The following is a 15396-nucleotide window of genomic DNA, read 5'->3' as shown; positions in this document are numbered from 1 at the left end:
AGGTAGATAGAGACAGAAACAGACACAGAGAGACAGAGACAGTCAGAGAGATGGAGATAGAGATAGATGGGGAGACAGACAGAAACAGACAGGCAGAAACAGAGACAGAGACAGTCAGTCAGAGAGATGGAGGCAGAGAAACAGAGGCAGGGTGACAGAGACAGACAAACAGAAACAAAGAGACAGAAAGACAGAAACAGAGAGAGAGAAACAGAAACAAACAGAGACAGTCAAGAGACAGACAGTCAGATAGAGAGCCAGAGACACCCAGACAGGGAGACAGAGACAGAAACAGAAAGACAAACCGAGAAATGAAGAAGGAAGTGACTTATCCAAAGTAACACAGGAAGCAAATAACTGAGCCAAGAATTAGAACCGAGATGCTTGGGCTGTAAATCCAGTCATGCTTCCTACCATGCCAAAAACCTAGGTTTCTCGTAATTTTGGAAGACTGCATACAGCCTTAGGCCGTGGAATCTGCTCACTTGGCTAAAGCAGTTACCACCTCCACCCCGCCCTCCCTTTCTTTCCTCCCCCAATTCTCCCTTTCTTTGGAAAGCTATGGGACTCCTCACAGCCTCAGGCCTCGTCGTTACCTTTTATTCTAAAAGAACTCAAAGATTTAAGCTCCTCGCTGGAGTCTTTTAAAGTCTCAGGGGAAATATTTGCTGTTCACCTCCCAAATATTTAAAGGGGAATTTTAAAGGTTTGCAAACACGGGGAAGAGGGGATAGGAAGTAGATTGTGATCTCGCTGGAGTGAACTCTCCAGTAGGAAATTTCTTCTACCCATCCTCTGGGCAGCAGCTTCTCTGCAATTTAGAGTCCAAGAAAATTGCCTAGAGCACTGAGAGTTAAGCACAGGATCACTGGGACTCGAACCCGGGCTTCCCCACTCTGGAGGTCGGGCCCGCTCTGCCTCTGGGGTCCAAAGCATCAGGATCCTCAGCTTAGCAGTGTCTCAACCCCACTCCGAAGCGGTAAAGTACAGGGATCCCCTAGACAGAAGAAGGGGAAGCAGAGACTCGGGTGCCTTCCCAGGATCCCACGGAAAACAGCAAACTCCTGGAAGCAGGATCTAAATAAAGGTCTTTGCGGCGCTCCCGCGCCGCGAGCCTGCACTTATTCTCTGCTTGACCGCTAAAGCCAGCCAGTCCGTTGCAGGCTGGGCGGGAGCCCCGGCGCGCCGGCCGGACCGTGCTGGCTGGAGGCTTTCTGCTCTACGAAGGCTCTCCTGCTCCCTCTCTCCCTCCCTCCCTTCTCCCCCTCTCCTCGCGTCCCCTCCCTTCCACCCTGATACAATGACTGGACGAGATCAGCGCATCAGCGGAGCCTCATTGGCAGCAGCAGCCCCAGCCGGGGGAGAGGCAGCGGGCGGGCGGGGTGGGGTGGGGGGGCCGGGGAGGAAGAGAGAGGGAAGGAAGGAAGGGAGGGAGGGAGGGAGGGAGGAGGAAGGAAGGAAGAAGAGGAGGGGCAGAGTGGGAGAGTAATAAAGTGCGCTCAGTTGGATCAAAGGGAGGAAGCCCCGGGAGAGGCTGCGGCGGCGGCGGCGGCGGCAGGGGCAGGGGCAGGGGCAGGGGCAGGGGCAAGGCGTGATGCACCCGGCTGCTGGGAGATGCCCAGGGATCCAGCTGCCAGTGGAACTGGACAGCAGAGCGGCCATCCTCACGTGCTGACTGGGACTGCTGAGGGGAGAGCGGAGAAAGCGGGGAAGGCGGCTGCGGCTGCGGCTGCGGCGGAGGGAGCAGCCCGAGGGAGACAGGACTTGAGGGCTTGCTCTAGGGGAGAACTGGCGTGCCAGGAGGATGGCAGACAATAAGTAGCGAGCGAGTGCGGAGAGCAGGTAGGTGGGCTGCAGTGCCCCGGGTCTCTGCGGGCCAAGAAGGCGCAGCCAGAGCTGACAAGGGGGGCTGGATTCTGGGGGCCGGGCTCGCCCACCGCCCGCCGGCCGCCGCATAGCCATTGGCTACTCGCTGCGGCCGTCCCCGGGGGGTGCGGACGGCTTCGGGCTAGGGAAGATCCCTCCCGGCTCTGCCCACCTCCATGCCCCGCCCGGAGCGGTTTCTCCGGGCTGGCTGTGGCCACCTAAGGAGTCCCTAAGCCAAACCTTTCCGACCCTCCCTCCCCGTCCTGGCCCTGAGACTTTGAGCCCGGTGTGGAGATAGGATGCTGGAAGCGGTTTGTAGCATTTGGGGCTCTGGCTTTCCAGAGGCGCAGCCGGGGTGCACGTGCTTTGTGATCCCGCAGGGTCAGACTAATGGATCTCTGCTCGGACTTGTGTTTTGTGTTTTTGTTTGTTTGTTTTGGGGGGAGGGGCCACAGAGAAGGTCCCAAATCCCGGGAGTGCAAAGACTAGGACCCAAGCTGGGTCGAGGCAGCCCCACTGACACCCAGCGGCGTGTCTGACCTGAACCGGGCAATTCTCGAGTTGTTGAGGGCGCGCTCGTAAACCCTCACTGGAGGTCACCCCAAACCTTCCACTTTGTACCTTTATGCTCTTGCTCGTGAAATGGAATTGGAAAGAACTCCCTGCGTTGGGGTGAGAGCTCCTGTCCAGTACCGTACCCTGCGGGATCCCACTGTAATCCAAGCTGGGTCTGGACGCCTTCGGAAACCCAGAGAGCCAGCTTCCCATTGGAGCCCAGGGAAGGTGCCCGCAGAGAGGGTTCCTTTGTGTACTTCCAGATGTGCGTCCGCCCTGGAGCTGGGTGGGGTGGCGAGCCTCTACATTCCTGCGATCTGTTAGGACTTGTTTAAAGAAAAAGAGCAAAGACCAACTCGGCTGAACTTGGCACATCCCGCCTGGCTTATGGGCTAAGTCCTTAGCAGATGGTGCTGAGAAGTTTGCTTGGGGTTTGGGAGGGCACAAAGATGGCTAGTGAGTGATGACAGCTCTGTCCCCTCCGGAAAGCTGGTTGATCCTCCCGTAGCTTCTTGGTAAACTAGAAACTTATCAGCACATTATCGCATTACCTCCCTGAACTCAGTTTTTATGATGTATGACAGGTTCTTTTCTATCCCAAAGGGAATTCGTCCAGGATGATGGACAGCTCCCAAAGGAGGGGGCAAGGGAGAAAAATCAGGCAATTTCCCCCCTCCGATTGCTCCAAGTTAAAACTGTTAATGCGGATTTTCATTATTTAAAAAAAATTAAATATTCTTTAAAAGACACATGAGCTCGTGCAATGCTCTGCCTTCCTTAGCCTGAAGGGTCTTATCACTTATTCATGATCTATCTCGCCCAGCCTTAATCCAGCGCTTTATTTGCTTAAATTCAGTAATAGAGGGAGAATGTATTTGAACAATATTATGAAAGAAAATAAAGAAATCCTCCTGCAACAATTAAAGAGAGAGATTAATTTTCTTTTATTCAGCAAGAAAGTTTCCAAGATGAGCTTTTCCCAAGCAGAAAGAAGTGACTAACCTTCTGTCTGTTTGGAAACAATCAATTTAAATCTTAGCCCGACAGCAAAATTAATGGGTTTCTTAAACACTCAAATTAATTTTCTCAAACATAATTATCCCAAAAACAAGTGGGAGGAGTTCACTTAGAGGCCTTCCAAAGTATAAAGGCAGTGAAAGTTTTCTTAGTAATTTCATCTGTCACTAATTAAGAATTATTTTAAGTGGAAAGCAAGGTAGCACAGAAGAGTCAGAGGACTTGACTTCTAATGTGGGAGTGTGGCTTAGTATTGATCTAAGAGGGTTAGACTGGGAATGGGAGCATCTAAGTTGGAAATCTGAATGTCATTTACCTCCTAGGTAACTGTGGGCAAACTTGCTGAGCCTCTGACTCCTCATCTGTAAATGGGGAGTGGGGCTGGGAAGGAGAGTTCAGACCTCTGTTCTCCTCTCCAATCTAAATGGATGATCTTAGGGATCCTAAGTAAATAGAGGAGGCACAGAAACATAAAGATAGAAAGGACCTTGATGGCCATCCAGTCCAACCCATTTTGTTTTTCTGTAATTTCAGTTGTGTCCAGCTCTTTGTTGGCCCCCTTTGAGATTTTCTTGAAAAAGATATTGGAATGACTTACCCTTTCTTTCTCTAGCTCATTTTACAATGGAGGAAACCAAGGCAGGATGAAGTAACTTGCCCATGGTCACACAGCTAGTGTGTGAAGCTAGATTTGAACTCAGATCTTCCTTACTCCAGTCCAGGTACCCTATTTACCATGTTGGCTAGCTGCCCCAACCCAATCCATAGCCACACAAAAACACCTGTACAATATATCCATTGTACATTCATGTAATCCAGGCCTTGCTTTGAAGACCTATAAATGAGAAGAAACTCAATTTATGGATAACTGGGTGTTAGGAAGTTTTCTTTACGTTCAATCTAAGCATGCTTATTTTCAAACTCATTGGATCATTGATTTAGATGAAGAGGGGACCTGAACTGTCCATCTAGTCCAACCCCCTCATTTTGCAGATTAAAGCTAGAAAGGTGAAATCCCTTGTCGGGGAACACAGTGTTAGTAAATTCAGAGCTAGGCTTTCAACTCACATCCTGTGACTTGAGACTTCTTCAGTTTCATACTGCTACTGCTCTGGGATCAAACAAAATGAATCTGATCCCTTCTTCAAGTGACAACTCTCCAAGTACTTGAAGCCAGTCAGCATTTCTCCCCAGAGTCTTCTCTTCTCCAGATTAAACATTTCCACATTTTTTTTCTTTTAACCCTTCCTTTTGTCTACTGATTCTGAGGCCAAAGAGTGGTAAGGGCTCAGCAACTGGAGTTAAGTGACTTGCCTAGAGTCACACAGCTAGAAAGTGTCTGAGGATGGAGTCGGAACCTAGGACCTCCCCTCTCCAGGCCTGCCTCTCTATCCACTGAGCCACCAAGCTGCCCCATCCCCATCTCTTTCAGTTGGTGCTCACTTGATACCCTGAGTCCTGGTGATCTTTATCTGGATATTATCCAGCTTATCACTGATCCCCACTAAAGGTTCATGCCCAGAACTGAACCCAGTACTCCAGACTAGTCTGACCAAGGCCCCAGTGTTTGGTTTTCTTAGCCCAGATATAATCAAATTTCTGCACCATATTGAGGAATCCCAAAAGATAGCTCTGACTGAGTGACACTGCCAATAAGCTAGCTACATGACAAGCTGTTCAAAGTCCATGCGCTATCATCCCCAGCCAGCCTTGATTGTCTAGCATTGACTTTCTGTCTGCATTCTCCAAAATTCCACCTGGTAATCTTGCAGACATTAGAGACAAGTGAATTCTTGAGGTTTAAGTTGCAGGTAATTTTTTCTCCCCTTTAATGAATCCATTACCAAGATCTGATCATATCACCAAGGCAATACTTTTTATTCTCTGAGCTATCTCTGGGGTATGGTGTGGGGGGGTATTTATGGGCATGAAATAACTCTCCACATCCTGAAAATCATACATAACTCAGTTTGACCCTGTGTGTTCTATAGATCTGTTTTTAGATGTGGTTTTCTCTTTGTATATTTTAGAAATTTCATTTTAATTTTAAAATCTTCGGGCTCTGTACAGGGGAAGGCACAGCAACGATGCCAGTTTAGCTGTTTGATAGGTACGTAATCTAAGGGTTATCCTGCTAATTGGAGGGACAAACCTTCTTGTATTCCTTTATGGGCTCCTGCCAAATAACACTAATCACCTGGTGGACTTGTATTCATTCTCCACCTCACTCTAGGCTTCATTTCAAAATTCTTTTCTGGCATTCATTCATTCATTTTCAACTATAAGATTGAGATATCTTGGAAGATTAGACCCTAAGCTTTAGGCCAAGTAGGTCATTTCTCTGATTATCTCCATGGAATTTTCTCTGAGAAAATCAAAGTTGTGACACCCTCCCCCCACCCCAATTTAAGCACTTGGCATCAGGATTTCTCTAAACTAGGCATTCTTAACTGTTTTTGTGAGTCTTGAACACCTTTAGCAATCTGGTAAGACTTGTGATCCCTCTTCAGAATAATGCTTTTTACATGCATAAAATGAAGTACATAGAATTGTAAATTAAACCCATCATATTGAAATATAGTCATCAACATTTTTTTAAAAGCAAAGTTCATGGATCCCAGGTGAGGATCCCTTACTCAGTAAATTCCAAAATTTAGTCAGATTGAAATGAATGCTTGGTCAGATTAATATTAAAGATCTGGGGCTCAACATTCAAAGGACTGACATATCAAATATCAAAACAAAAACTTTGTTGTTGTTAGCTGAGTCCCACACACACATCCTTCATATGTAACTCAACTCCTGCTGGAACGCTTCCTGCTCTGGATTCACTGTGGGGGTGTTTGGGAAATTTGGAAAGCCACAAAAGCTAGGATGTGAGCAGGCATCATGGTAAGTGGCAAGCCCACTCTGAGGTGGGGGGTAGGATCTCTGCCTCTTATCCTGCCTTTACCACCCAGCTAAAATGAGCGTAACCTCTTGGGACCTCTGTCTCTTCTTCCATAAAGTGAAGGAATTGAACACGTTCATTTTTCTTGTCCTTTCTGTCTCTAAGATTATATGAATTCCAAAATCACTAACAGATGTCATTTAGTGGGGGAAAAAGAAAGAAGAAATGATGGCCAACAGGGCCAAAGGTGGGAGAATTTTGGAGAGCCCAAGAGGGTGTGACAGGGTAGAACACTGGGAAAAGCACCAGGTTTGGGGTCAGAGTACATAGCAACCTTTCTGGGGCACTGGAAGGTCTGTCTCTGCAGACTCTCTGATTACTCTGCCTTCAGGGTTCTTGAATTTCTAATACTATGGCCCATGAGCCCCATCCACTGTATCTTTTTTTATTTTTCTCAAATTGTAGTGCTTTCCCTCTATTGATTAGCTTCAATCTATTCTGTATATAGCTTCTTATCTACATAGTTATATTGTATCCTCATTAGACTGTGAACTCCTTTGGAGCAAGTGCTGCCTTTTGTCTTTCTTTGTACTCCCAGCCCTTAGCACAGTGCCTGGCACATAGTAGGTGCTTAATAAATATTAGTTATTAATGGTCTAATTATGTCTCTCTCAGTATTAATTGGGGCAGCTAGGTGGCACAGTGGATGGAGTACTAGGTCTGAAGTCAGAAAACTCATCTTGTTCAAATCTGACCTCAGCTACTTACTAGCTGTGTGACCCTGAGCAAATCACTTAACCCTATCTGCCTCAGTTTGCTTATCTATAAAATGAGCTGGAGAAGGAAATGGCAGACCACTCCAGCATCGTTGCCAAGAAAACTCTAAATGGAGTCCTATGGGAAACAACTGAACTACACCAGTATTAATTAGTTTTTACAAAAGGATATTTACTAAAAAGCTATAGTAAGGGGCAGCTAGGTGGCACAGCAGATAGAGTGCCAAATCTGGAGATGGGAGGACTTGGGTTCAAATCTCGCTTCAGAGACTTCCTACCTATGTGACTCTGGGCAAGTCACTTAAACCCTAATTGCCTAGCTCTTACATCTTTTTTACCTTGGAACCAATATCCAGTATTGATTCTAAGATAGAAGGAAAGAAAGAGACAGAGGAATCTAATCTTAAATTGAAATCCTTCCTTCCTTCCTTCCTCCCTCCCTCCCTCCCTCCCTCCCTCCCTTCTTCCCTTCTTTCCTCCCTTCCTTCTTCTAGAGGAAAGGGCCCCTTCATCACACATGCCCTGAACCTTGTACACAGGTTGAAAGAAGGGTATATCATGCCTATTCCAAGGACAGGTCCTCGCTGATCACACTTTCAATGATAGGAGTGGACTAAATGACCTCAAAGGACTCTTCCAGCTCCAAATTTGTCACATGACTCCATGATCCAATGACATACAAATAGAGCATCTTAATTGCTTCTTTGCCAACTTTTTTGATGTTGCCGTATTGAAGACAGGTGCTTGAGCAAGATCTTGACCCTTGTTGTACATGGTTATATTTTCTTGACTATAATGGAGTTTATAACAATTTTTGAAGCAATATAGTCTAATGTAGCATTATTTGGTGTTATTCCCATCCAATCCTCTACTTTCCAGTCAAACAGAACTACCATCTGGTCATCAACATTAGTATTCTATCTCTCTCTTTCATGGAGATGGGACTTGAGCCAAATCTTGAAGGATGGGTGGAATTCCAATAAGTGCAGGGAAGGTTGGGCTGATTCCAGGCAGGAAAAACAATACAACCAGTGGTGAGGAATGAGGATGACCACACAGGCAGAATGGAGCTCTGAACATGAATGCTTTGAGATTGATCAACATGGCTAGCTGGTTCATCCCATTCAGCAAGTATTAGCTGAGTAATTGTCTCAATTGCCCACTCAATTCTGGGTCTTAGAATTCAATATGTGAAGTCTGTACATCATGTAATTTTAGTTTAGGAAATTCATGAACTTGAAGGGGATTTGTATGGTGGAGAGACTTTGGATGAGAATCAAAGCAGAAGAAAGCAGCCTATATGATGGTGGGATACACTACTGGTTGGCAGGCCATCTGGAGGAATTCCTCCCACACAGAAACGCCTACTGCCTGATATGCCCTTATTGAAGAGGTTGATTCCTCCAGGAAACACATGTTTAGCTTTCATCGCCTGCCAGACACATGAAGGATTTCAAGCTACAGGAGCTACTTCCTAGGAAATCAGAGAGACACCTGGCCAATAGCTAAGAATGATGGGAACTGGGCACCATGGCCCTCAATCTTTGATATTAACCCTGCAGATGTCACTTTATCCTCGAGCAAGTAACTGATATTCTTGGTTCCTCAGTCGCTCTAGTTGTAAAAAATTATAGTGTCAAATAGTTGTGAGAGAATTTGTGTGCTGTCAGTGCTGCCTGTTTTCCAAGTTGAAAGATGAGGCTATTTGGTGTAGTTAGTAGAGCACTGAATTTAAAGTTTACTTCCTAGAGTTCACTCTCCTACTTTCCCAGTCATGTGCCCTTCTCTAGCAAGACCTTCCTGACTCTGTCTGCATTTTCATTATCTGTCCTCCATGCCTGGAATATTTTCCTTCATCTCCATCTCCCAGCTTCTTTGACTTCTTTCAAATATTGGCTAAACTGGTACCTTCTGCAAGAAGCCTTACCAAGATCCCTTTAATGCTAATAGCCCTCCTTCAGAGATTATTACCTCTGGGTTATCCTGTCTCTGTCCTGATTTGTACAGAGTTGTTTACATGTTATTTTCCCCTTTATATTGAGAACTTCTTGAGTGCAGGGACTGCTTTTTGTCTTTCTTTGTATCTGTAGGGCTTAGCAAAGTGATGGAGCTGTTATGAGTAAAGTTCTCTGGAACCTGTGGCTAAATTTATAATTACTTATTCAATAATAAAAAAAAGTAGGCTTAAGACAGAGAAGATACCAGTCATATGTGACTGATAACTTCCTTAGCCTCTTTTCCCCCAAAGTTGGCCCAAGTCAGCACATCTGCTCAGTCCAGGATTCCAAGGAAAGAGCCTCAACTTCCACTCTGTACTCCAGTTTATATGCTTTGGGATGTTCCTTTCCCAAGCCCCTCTGATTGGAGCACTCCATTGAAAATGGCCACACTGTGCACATATCCACTTTTCTCTGCTAGACTTTGCCTAGTTTGTTTTATTTCATGGCTACACTGTCTTAAGAGGCTTATTTAAGAACTTGTCTCCACCCTCATTCATCAAGGGGGAAAGAAACACTTTAATCTTAAGAAATCTCAAACTTCTTCCCCTTTAAAATCCAAAGGTTATCTTGGCCTGCCAAAAAATGGCAGACTAGTGGCAAATTTCCACAGAACCTAACTGTTGTTTGTCCTTTGCTTTTGAAGAGGAATGATGACTTCATGAGGTGTTGACTTGAGCTACCCTCTCCAAGCAGCCTTGTTTGCCTCATCTGGAAAATTAGGTGAATAAAACCCAAAATGCCACCTTCCAGGGCTCCACCGAGAGAATATATAAGGACTATAATAATTAACATTCTATTACGCTTTGAAACTTACAAAGTGCTAACTTATCTCATCGGACCCTCCTCACAACAATACTAGGAGGTAGGGCCTTTTTTATTCCCATTTCATAGATGAGGAAACAGACTGAGAAGCTGAATGACTGCCCAGGGTTGCACAGCTAGTAAGTGTCTGGGGTCAGCTTCAGATTCAGGGCTTCCTGACTCCCTGCTTCTATCCCTGCTCCCTTTAACTGCCTCCAACGTATAAACTCCTTTGCAATTTTAAAAGGAATATATACATGTCAGCCCTTATTAATCGACTGGGTTATTGGGGTCTTTCTCTCTGAGCATTGCACGTGCAAGATCATAACCAAATGTTGGTCCCCGAAGTATATCAATGTAGACATAGTCTGCTTATGGAAAATGACCTTAGGGAAAACAATATTGTAGGGGGTATTTCTGCTAGAATAATGCTCAAAAATGGCCAGAAGGCAGCCATGGAGGCCGTGTGATGAGAGACCTGGACTTGGATTTGAATGGCCCCCAGTTCAAATCCTTCCACTGACTGCCTTGGTGACCCATCTGGGCAAAGCATTTAACATCTGTGTGACCCAGGAAGCTCTCAAAAACTAAAGGTTGCAGAGAAAATGCTGGACTTCATTGGTCAAGGGAGGTCCTTATATCAATGGAATCACAGCCCCTGACCTTTTGGGATGTAACTTTCAGGGAAGCCAAGTCATTAGCCAACCAGTTTGCAGGGGGGACAGTTGAGTCAAGTATGTAATGTGTTTGGAAGTTCCTTAATGCTATCGTTTTGAAATGATAGCTTATATTTCCTCCTGAGAAGTTTGGGGCTATGAGAGACCTTAGAGATGAATTGATCTGACTCCTCTGTTTTACAGAGAAGGGAAGCAAGGCTAGAAGTTAAATGATGGGTCCCTTCAGTTTCTAGATGGGATTAGATCCTAAGGATATGGGTGCCTGGTCCATTCACGCAGACCACAACCCATCATCTCCCGAGACTCTCATTGATCTTATCCTGCAAATCCTCCATGAAGGCTCATCTAGTTTATTGGGGGAACCTTCCTATCATTCTCTTGACATGGCAGTGGTTCCCAGTGGGGAATGTGGACTGTCCCCCCACTATCCTTCACTGTGTTCCCATGAGTGACCCACCTTCTTCTTTTCTAGGGTCATATAGTTAATAAAGTACAAAGTTGGAACATGAATCAAAATTCTCTGAATCCAAACCTAACACTCCACTGCACCATGGTGCCTCCTGAGACCCATTTAACTAGAGGAAGAGCAGAAGAGGTTTCTGTGAAATCCCAAAGGGAAAAAATACCAAGTTAACTGGTTTTCATTTTTGTATTTCATATTGACTCCACAAAAATGGCACCTTGGAACCATCCATACCTATGGCTCAACATTCTAATAGGCACCATTCCAGAGGGCAGCCTCTGTGAAGAATGCTGAAGGTTTTGTGCATATAGAGGTATAAAATTTTGCAAATGTCTTCCTTCCTTCCTTCCTTCCTTCCTTCCTTCCTTCCTCTCTCTCTCTCTCTCTCTCTTTCTCTCTCTTTCTTTCTTTCTTTCTTTCTCTCTCTTCCTTTCTTTCTTCCTTTCTTTCTTTCTTTCTTTCTTTCTTTCTTTCTTTCTTTCTTTCTTTCTTTCTTTCTTTCTTTCTTTCTTTCTTTCTTTCTTTCTTTCTTTCTTTCTTTCTTTCTTTCTTTCTTTCTTTCTTTCTTTCTTTCTTTCTTTCTTTCTTTCTTTCTTTCTTTCTTTCTTTCTTTCTTTCTTTCTTTCTTTCTTTCTTTCCTCTCTCTCTTTGTCTCTCTGTCTCTCTCTCTCTCCTCCATTTTCCTCTTCTCTCCCTCCCTTCCTCCCTTCCTTCTTAGAATCAATATTGTGTATTTCAAGACAGAATAGCAGCAAGAGCTAAGTAATGGGGGTTAAATGACTCATTCAAGATCACATAGCTAGGAAATATTTGAGGCCAGATCTGTGACCAGGACCTTAGGTCTCCAGGCCTGGCTCTCCATACACTGAGCCGCCTCATTCCCCCTGCAAATATCTTTCTTTATCTCAAGCATATCCCTCAGGGGAGGTGGTAGTGCAAATGTTTTTGTTCATTTTACACATCAGGAAATTAAGGCTTAGAGACATTAAGTGACCTGCCTCAGGTCAAACAGCTAGTCAGTGCTGGGTGGGATTCAGACTCAGGTCTGCTCACAACCAATCCAGCATTCTTGCATGGGGCCATGCTGCTTCATGGCAAAATGATTCTGAGATGGAGCAATAAACATTGGATTATTTATCAAAGACTTTTAAGGAGACAGCCTTACCGAAGACAGGGAAGCTAGAAAGCCATTTATTAAAAATAAACAAGCTCCATTCTGCGGTCTCTGCAATCTAAATAAAGGGCCTCCTAATTCAGATGGTTCTTCCAAAAATACCACCGTATGTCTTCCATTCTGTTGGGGTTGATTTCAACTGACAGCTTCAGGGGATGTAGGGGGAGAAAGGGAGGAGGGGGACAAACAAAGGAGGTGGTGGGCTGGTGATTTTCCAGCCAGCCTTGGATGCACCTGACTGAGCCAGGCAGATCAACTCAGTCAGTGCAGGGGAGCAAAGTGGACCAGATGTGACCTGAATGAGAAAATCTTTGGGGCCTGTGGGCTTGTGCTTTAGAGCTGTAGACTATGAGAGACTGGAAGACTTAGCAATCCTGAGACAGAGCCCCCTCCTTCTCCTTCATTTTACAGAGGAGGAAACTGAGGCTGAGGAGGAAAAAGCAACTTGTCCCAGATCACACAAAGCCAAGATAAAAAGTCAAAGTCAGGTTTTCTGACTGAGCAATCCCATGCTCTTCTTTCTGCATCCCTTCTTTTGGCTTTGGTAATCCAGTAAATTACTTCTGCAGCTTCAGGTCACAGGGTAATATAATTTGAGATGGAAGGGACCTCAAAGACCATCTGACTGAGGTATTCTCAATCTATTATCTTTGATCTTTGATAGCTATACTACAATGTCATTGGTTTCCTTTTATAGCCCCCTGTGTTTTATTTTATGCATTTAAAAGCGTTTTCCTGAGAGGGGATCCATAGGCTTCACCGCATTGATAAAAGGGTCTATGTAAATGCTTATATATTCTACAGCTAGGAGGAGCTGAGTGTTAAATTTTTAGTGTGAGCAATTACCCCATGGAAATTGACAGACCCTACAAATTGGGGCTTGACTTACTGTTCTGAAGATCATTTAGACCTAAGAAAGTGGAAGGAAATGTTAGTAATACAGATACAGCATACAAGTGTGTCTTGCATCCATCCATCCATCACCATCCCCAACCCATATCCAGATGTTAACATTTAGAAACCCCAATCTAGTTGGATCCTCTTCTTTTTACAGATGAGGAAACTTAGACCCAAAAAGGAGACTTAACATATCCAGGGTCACAAGAGCAATACATGACAAAGGCAGGGTTGAACCAATGCTCTGGCTACGAATGCAATATTCTTTCTACTAGACCCCACCTTTCAGCTGTCATCTCTAGTGATAAAAATGGATGCCGTTAGGGGTGGCTGGATGGCTCAGTAGATGGAGAACCAGGCCTGGAGATGGAAGATCCTAGGTTCAAATATGGCCTCAGACACTTCTGTTGTGGAGGAGAGAAAATGGGAAAAGTCTGCAGCAGAGCTGGAGAAGCTAGGACTACTGAACTGTCAGTCAAGGAGGACATTCTAATTGGAATGGTGACCAGTAACGACCATTAAAAAGGAACAGACAAACTGAGGAGCTTGGTCTCTTGCCCTTGGGACAGAAAGGAGGAAGGACAGAAAAGTCCCGCTCTTTGGTTTCTCCCTACAATATACAATCATTTCCAAGGCAGAAGACCAAAAAGGGCTAGGCAATGACTGAATCTTCAACCTGTTGGCCAATTTTGCAAAACCTAGACTCTACTCTACCATCCTCCAATTTAGGAATTATTGTAGGATTAGGGAAACCTCAAACCCCCTACTTTTCCCCTTCTTCTAAATAAACCCCTTTTGTTTAAAGTTATTAAAGAGAGTTATCTGTCTATTATAATAAGATACTCACTCAAAGCAGATTTCCAGTGATACCAACTGTAGAACTAATTTTGACGGGGTAGGAGGAGAGGGAAGAGGGAGGGAGCAGAGGGAGGAGGGCAGGAAGGGAGGAAGTGGGCAAATCTGACTTAATTCATCATCTCCCTCTCAGAGTAATTCCCTAATACACTTCCTAGCTGTGTGACCCTGGGCAAGTCACTGAACACTCATTGCCTAGCTCATTCTGGTCTTCTGCCTTGGAACTGATACACAGTATTGATTCTAAAATGGAAGGAAGGGGATTAAAAACAAAAAAATCTGAATGTTTTATAATTTTCCTCATCAATTAAATTAGGATATCAACTAGATTAGTGGTCCCCAAATTGTTTTGGTCTGTGAACCTCTAGCTTTTTAGTAAACCTTACCTTATACCCTACCCATTCAAAATAAAAGGAAATAAATCTAGAGTTTACCCTGAATATTCACATACAGAGTAAATAAGCAGATTAATTCATCTCAACACAACAATACATTTATTTTCCATAGCCCATCCTTTATACTCTTCTGCTTTGGAACCGATATTTAGTACCGATTCTAAGACAGAAGGTAACAGAGTTCAAATATGTGAACCATAGTCTGGGTGGTAATGCTGGATAGGGAGCTATGGGTTCTTATCCCTTTCCTGTATCTGTGTAACCTTGGGCAAACCATTTCCCGAGAATCCGTTTCTACATGTTTTTAGGGTACATTCTCACTCTAAGATACTATGACTGACACATTGAGTCGAGTGCAGCAAACATTTGTTGAGTACTGATCATGGGTGCTGCGGATACAGTAACAACAATGAACAACACTTCTTGCCCACAAGAAGCCAACATTCTGGCCAGTGGCAAGAAGAGGAAACTATCATTGGGGTACAGGAAGAGAATACAAAATATATAAAGAGTTTCATAAAGTCATTTCAAAAGGGAACAAACATTAGCATCTGGGGGGATGAGGCCAAGCTCCATATAAGATGGGGCACCTCATCTGGTCTTGGAGGGAAGTTCTATAGCATGGAATGAACTCAGTTGGAGTTGAATTAAGTGTCTTTGAGTAATGTGCTTAATTAGATTTTTTTTTTAAGTTTTCAGAATTAAAAAATCAATGTTGGATTCCTGTTGCGTTGCATATTTCTGTTGTTCAGTTATTTTTGTCTTGTCCGCATTTGGACACAACCCTGTTCGGGAATTCCCTGTCTTAAGAAATTAGATGTCCAGACCATTCCTTGACCCCTCGTTGCTCCCAGTCTCCCCCCATCTTCCCCCTCCAGTTCTCAAACAACCCTGGGCATTTGGAGGCATTATAACCAGAAAGGGTAAAGAGAGCTGAGATGGTCTGAATGAACCAATTGGAAAGAGGCAGTATCTGGCATCTTTAAATCTTCATCTAGACGGGCTATGGGCAAATGGAATCAATCCGTGT

The 15396-nt window shown here is 44.6% G+C and overlaps 1 protein-coding gene across 1 annotated transcript in view; it reads left to right on the top strand.

The window, feature by feature from the left end:
* The first annotated feature begins 1518 nt into the window (after nt 1–1518).
* FRMD4B (FERM domain containing 4B) overlaps nt 1519–15396 on the top strand; it is a 395155-nt gene continuing 381277 nt past the window's right edge. The window contains exon 1 of the mRNA XM_007500068.3: nt 1519–1842. The gene's annotated coding sequence lies outside the window, so the exon portion shown is untranslated. The remainder of the gene's footprint in view (nt 1843–15396) is intronic.

The sequence above is a fragment of the Monodelphis domestica genome, chromosome 7 (assembly GCF_027887165.1).
Source record: "Monodelphis domestica isolate mMonDom1 chromosome 7, mMonDom1.pri, whole genome shotgun sequence".
In the NCBI taxonomy this organism is placed as follows: domain Eukaryota; kingdom Metazoa; phylum Chordata; class Mammalia; order Didelphimorphia; family Didelphidae; genus Monodelphis; species Monodelphis domestica.
Note: the sequence above shows the minus strand (reverse complement) of the source record. Positions and strands in the feature narration are given on the sequence as shown.